This window comes from Mastomys coucha, unplaced genomic scaffold, assembly GCF_008632895.1.
Source record: "Mastomys coucha isolate ucsf_1 unplaced genomic scaffold, UCSF_Mcou_1 pScaffold20, whole genome shotgun sequence".
NCBI classification, from domain to species: domain Eukaryota; kingdom Metazoa; phylum Chordata; class Mammalia; order Rodentia; family Muridae; genus Mastomys; species Mastomys coucha.
This window is the reverse complement of record NW_022196903.1, coordinates 19,708,763-19,714,762: the sequence shown is the minus strand read 5'-3', so window position 1 is coordinate 19,714,762 and position 6,000 is coordinate 19,708,763. Positions and strand designations below refer to the sequence as shown.

Sequence of the window (6,000 nt, the reverse complement as noted above, 5' to 3'; positions counted from 1 at the left end):
AAAAAAAAAAAAAGAGTAAGGTGGACATCCATAGAGGGAGACATCCAATGTTGACCTCTGGCCTACACACACACACACACACACAATGTTTTAAATGACATTTAGAAATTTGTCTGTTATGTAGTGAAGCTCATAAACATTTTAGAAGCCAGAGTATCAAGAGTCAGACAAAGTTTCAAAAACACACTCTTAGGACTTTTGTTGGGCAGGATCCTCCTTCCACAGCTAGAGTCTAGACATCTAGAACTTTATCTTAATTTTTATAGTTTCATAATTAAATGGTTACATCACACCTTCATACAGAACTCTAACAATTACCAATGAGCACAAATAGTAAAGTGAAAGCATTATTTCATAAATGAGTTATTGATTATAATGGCTATTCCTGGTTGTCAACTTGACTATATCTGGAATGAACTACAATCCAGAATTGGAGGGCACACTTGTGATCCAAATCTTGAGGGTGGAAGAAACAGGTTTTGACCACCAGGATCTTGGCATGGAGATCTTGAGGCATAATGGCCATGAAAAGCTTAGGCCCAGGCAAGGTAGTATCCCAGGAGACTGAGGCAAGGATACCTCTGAGTTCAAGATCAGTCGGGACAATGCAAGTCTCAGATCCAGGCGTAGTGGTACATATCTTTAATCTGGGCCACACTTTCTGCTGGAGGCCTACATAGGGACATTGGAAGAGGGAAGATTCATTCTTTTTTGACTGTTTGCACTTAACCTACTTTTACAGAAGAAGACCAGCTCAAACAGCTAGCTTCCTGGGACTGAGCAACTACTAGATTCTTGGCCTTGCCATCCACAGCCGCCCATTGTTGGACTACAGACTGTAAGTCATCTCAATAAATTCCCTTAATATATAGAGACATTCCACATGTTCTGTGACACTGAAGAACCCTGACTAATACATTGACAGTACTCTGTTTTTAAATTCTAAGTGTTGGGAAGTTAGAGGGTTTCTACAAACAGCTTAGAGACCCATAGACTCCCACTGGTTATGTTTAAGAATATTGCGGAGCATGTGCTCTGTGTGAGAGACATGACATATCCCTCACATTAGCAGAGAGCTGAAGGAGGTTTGGGGGAGACAGATTCCACATAGCTATTGAGTTGTCAGAAGAAGAACACACTTTTAAAGGGGAGTAAGGTCTACTACAGCTCACTACAGCTGATGCTGTGCCACAATGCAGCCAGAACTTCCTAACAGAAGATGAACCCAACATAGATTTCTGTTCAGCTTGCTTCCCAATTCTGCATTTTGAACTCTTCCAAGATGGAGATATCTATTATAACTATTGGTCTCTTTTCATAGCATAGCTAATCAGGCAGTCTCCTACAATCCCTCAGCACTGTTGCTTTTGGAGTGGCTTGTCCCTTAGTAATCATGTTGGGTAGTATTTAGTGAGTTTTTCTTATAACTAAGCATTACACCAAGTTCTTTGCTTGGGCCTTCTGGGCAGGGATACAGCTTTATACAGTACAAAGACACTTAGGTGAAGGAACAAAAAGATTAAATCTACTTTCATTTCCAGGCAACTATGTGGTATTTTGGTGGACGGTTGCCTCCACCAAGATAACCGTTTCAGAGTTTCCAACCTGCACAAAGCTATTTTTTATCTTCTCTACATACAGTTCTCATTTAATTGCCACAGCCTTCTTGAAAGTTAGGTGACATGTGCTAACACTGTGACCATTTTCCAGGGAGGAGGGATAAATCAACAGGTTAGTTAAAATTCTACACAGTCGTTTAGCTAATGGGAAGACCAGCTAGTGTTTTAATGCAGACAGAGTTAAGCATTTTATGCTAGATGTTCTCAGAAGTGGGAGTGTGTTTGGGACCAGATACTTATTTGGCATAGTCACAGCCATTCTGCTCCTAGGAGAGCCAGAGATGCTGTGTCTCCCAATCAGGATGAGCGGTTGCCTAAATGATGGGAAGCAGAGGCACACTGGGAGATATCCCTGGGACTAGCAAGATTGCTTGTGATGGTTAGTTCTCTCAGGTACTTGAGCCATGCGAGTAACAGAGCTGAGAACGTATCAGTTTTGTGTTAGAGAACCTGAATATATAACACATCTTAGGGGTCACCTATGACCTTAGTTAAATTCCATTTCCCCTCTCTAAACAGGCGGGTATACAGGATTCCTGAACAAGAAGGAAAGGTGGGTAAAATTAAGGGACCTCATTCCGTGGGATCTGGTTTTCCATTCTTGCAGGGTAAAAGTCAACACTTTTCTACCCAGCTCACAAGCTGCTGTGAAAGTAGACTATATGAAAACAACAACTGGTCTTTGAGAAATATCTCAAGACTGGTAAAATGGTGTATGAGCAGGCCTAAAGCCAAAACTACTCAATCTGTGAGTTTAACTTTGTTAGCACTCCACTTTCATCTCTGCACCTGAATGCTGTTCATCATAATAAGCTGCCATACTGTTTCATTTACAAGAAGAAATCCTTTAAGAGCAATAAACAAGCCAGCTCATATTCTTTTGTTTTGTTTTGTTTTTGTTTTTTTGTTTTGTTTTGTTTGTTTTTGTTTTTTGTTTTGTTTGTTTTTTTGTTTTTTGTTTTTTTTTTTTTTTTTTTTTTTTTTTTTTTTTTTTGTTTTTTTTTTTTTTGAGACAGGGTTTCTCTGAGTAGCCCTGGCTGTCCTGGAACTCACTCTGTAGACCAGGCTAGCCTTGAACTCAGAAATCCACTTGCCTCTGCCTCTCAAGTGCTGGGATGAAAGGTGTGTGCCACCACTGCCCAGCCCAGTTAATATTCTTAACCTAACTTTAAGCTTTACCCAATATTTTTAAATCTTGTTTAATCTTCATTATAGATGTTAAGAGAGGTCTGCTTCTTGGTTAAACAGTGGGTGATGCTTAAATGGAAAGTATGTGCTCTCTTTTTCTTTCCCAAACAAATGAACAAACTTTGTGTCACATCGACTCACTCTGTGTAGTCATTTTAACTAAGAATGACTCCCATAGGTTCATATGTTTGACTACTCAGTCCCCAGTTGGTGAAACTATTTGGGAAGGATTAGGAGGTGTGGTCTTGTTTCCTTTTGACTACAAGTATCTACTGAGTTGTCAAACAAGAGTCAGGCAGAGACTAAGTAAACAGGGAAAAGCAGAAAGACTACTAAAGTATTTCTGAGAATATTCATGGTTTATTTTACATAAGAGCAAATTGCTAATGGTAAAGAATTTAGAAACAAACATATAACTATTACAAGTGAATACACAGCAATACAGAGATTTAATAACAACCATAACAAAGAGATATTTAAGATACTCCTAACTGAACTTTGAAAGAGTTAAGGGAAAACAAAATTCAAGTCAAGGGTTAGAGAGATAGCTCAGTGGTTAAGAGCACTGACTGCTCTTCCAGACGTCCTGAGTTCAATTCCCAGCAACCACATGGTGTCTCACAACCATCTGTAATGGGGATCTGATGCCCTCTTCTGGCCTCTTCTGGTGTGTCTGAAGACATTACTCACATACATGAAATAAATAAAACTTTTTTTAAAAAAAAATTCAAGTGAAGAAAACATCTTAAAAGATAGCATTGTATTTTTCCAAACGTTTATATCATATACAAAAAGACAGTTGAGAAACGCCCTCAAGAGGTGTAACTGGAAACCCTAAGGAAGAAAGATTGAAAATAAAAGCAAGAATTGAGACCTACATCAAGGAAATATTCCTGAACTAAAAGAAGATTTTAATGTAAGTATAAGACAAGCAACAGATGCCAGGGGGAAGTCACCACAGCTGCCAGTACAGAGACATGAACTAGCTTTACCAGTGGATTTTGCGGAAACAAGAAAATGAGTTCAGTTTTTTTTTTAATCTAATCATTTATAAGAGAAAACATGGCTTCATGTAACAGGTCTCCAAAGTTACGTCATCCAAATGCTCAAACTTTCAACACTTGTACCTGAGTTACCGGAAGAGTCCCACTAGAGACTGAATTGAACCAAATTATAAAAACAGAAAGAAGCGTGAGAAGTGGATTAGTAGAGGTCATTGGAAACATTCTACTATAGGGCTAATGACTGTATAAACACAGCGCCTGGATTACCAAGTAGAACCCTGCTGTTCTATGCCCTGAAATCAGAGCCAAGTCTATTAATATACTTTAGAGACAAGAGGGAAGTCAAGTGGTATTGGATGTCTCAGCTGGAGTAATGAAGGTGAAAGGGGATACCCTGAATGATGTAGCAAATACTGGAAGTTCAAGCATATCTACATGAAAGCAAATGCTGAGCAACACAAGCTTTTACTAACATCTGTAGAGATGCAGAGGAGACAGGAGGGGGAATATCATCTATTTTCCCCCATCAGGGTACTAATAGGCACTATACAACAAAACCAAAACCCAAGGGAGTTATGTATATTAGTGTTATCCACTCAATTAAAAAAACATCAGCCCTCCTAAATACTTAATAAACTACAATTAAAAACTGATGTCTAGAAAAATATTTTTTAAATGACCAGAGTATAGTTAAATCTTTCATATCCCAAATGTAAATGAACCTCATTGACTAAGAGATTAACATATATGCACATTATATTTTTACCTCTCTCCTTATTTTCTCTCTTTTGTGTCCTAGAATCCAAAGGATCCGGGAACTAACAGGACCAAAAAAGAAAAATCCAATGAAGAATCAAAGACTGGAAGAAAAAAAAAAGGAGATAAAGAAGTAAGAATGCATCAAGGTAAAATGAGACAGGGACCACTTCCACATTTTGTGGCCTGCTTGCTGTGGGGGAAGAAGTGAATTTATTTCTCAAAACCTTGTAGCATGACATAAAATCTTTTATGCAAAGTACAGAAGATTGAGGGGAAGAAAGGTGGGACTGTTAGATTTTAGGAGAGACAGGCAATGAAATGGGTAGGTAGGATGAGACACTGTGTAGGGGAGGCCTCAAATGTGGGCCGGTAGGCATGATGATGCTACTGGCTATGGGACTGCTGCAGAATGTACGAAGTAGGACAGTGCTGGGATGTTGGCAACATCCTATGCAAACACACAAGTAAAACAATGTTTCCAGAGCCTGGTCCCAACCCCTTTCCTAACCTTATCATCTGGGAAGTTGTTAGAAATTCACAGTTAGGTCTTACTCTAGACTCTGATAAGCATCAGAAACTAGGATTGGTGGGGGTGGGAGGTGGGGGGATGGTTGAGGGGGTACAGTTTGGGACAGGTATTGGCTGAGGTCCAGCATTCTCTCTTTGAATAAACCTTCAGAGGACTCTAGTTCCCTCCAACGTTGGAGAGTCAGTGTTTTGGAAGATATCTGGGTTACTGAGTTACTTAGAAGTAGATTTAAAGTGTTGAGAAACTCGAACAGAGTAGGGACAAGTACTTAGCCAATCAAAAGAAGATAGAATTTGGTGGCTAATTTTCCACAAAAGAAACAACAGAGAAAGTGACTCCAAGGGACATTTTGGGGAAAGAATATGAATGAGTAAAGAGATTGAGTGCTGAACGAAGAATCATTAGAAATAGATTTGTTTCACTTTTATTTGTTTGTAATATCATCAAAGATTTATAAAAGTAGTTATTGAATCAATTTCAGTCAAAATAATACGGTTAAGTTTGTAACTTCTTTCCATTTTACCCCTCCCCACCCCGCAAACAAAGCAATGACAGCTTTTTGCTGTTTGGTTAAATTAGTAAGATGTAACCATGCTAAAAGTAATTTCAAACCTAAAGGTTCAGGGGGAGACTTGCAAGCACAAAGCGCATCTGCTAGAGTAAACAAGGAGACTCGAAGGCAGTTTCCTGTTCTAGTCAGGTTTACCTAGTCCTCTCTTAAACAGCCCATAAGAGGGGACAAGACTTCTCAATAGAAGCCAGCCAGGAGGGCTCACATGGGTCTAATGATGACAGCAGCCCCAGAAGCCTTCTGTGAAAGGAGGGAATGAAAAGCACCAGGAGCAAGGACATGGTATGAAAGAGGGAGGCACCTAAGAGCTGGCAAAGATTTAACCATGCC

The 6,000-nt window shown here is 39.4% G+C and overlaps 1 protein-coding gene and 1 long non-coding RNA gene across 2 annotated transcripts in view; one reads left to right on the top strand and one right to left on the bottom strand.

Annotated features, from left to right (window-relative positions):
• The window catches only part of LOC116098637, a 7,217-nt gene extending 2,578 nt beyond the window's left edge, over window positions 1-4,639 (top strand). The window contains exons 2-3 of the long non-coding RNA XR_004121898.1: window positions 743-838; window positions 4,611-4,639. This is a non-coding gene — a long non-coding RNA (uncharacterized LOC116098637). The remainder of the gene's footprint in view (window positions 1-742; window positions 839-4,610) is intronic.
• The window catches only part of Asb15 (ankyrin repeat and SOCS box containing 15), a 48,813-nt gene that overhangs the window by 39,687 nt on the left and 3,126 nt on the right, over window positions 1-6,000 (bottom strand). The window lies entirely within an intron of this gene.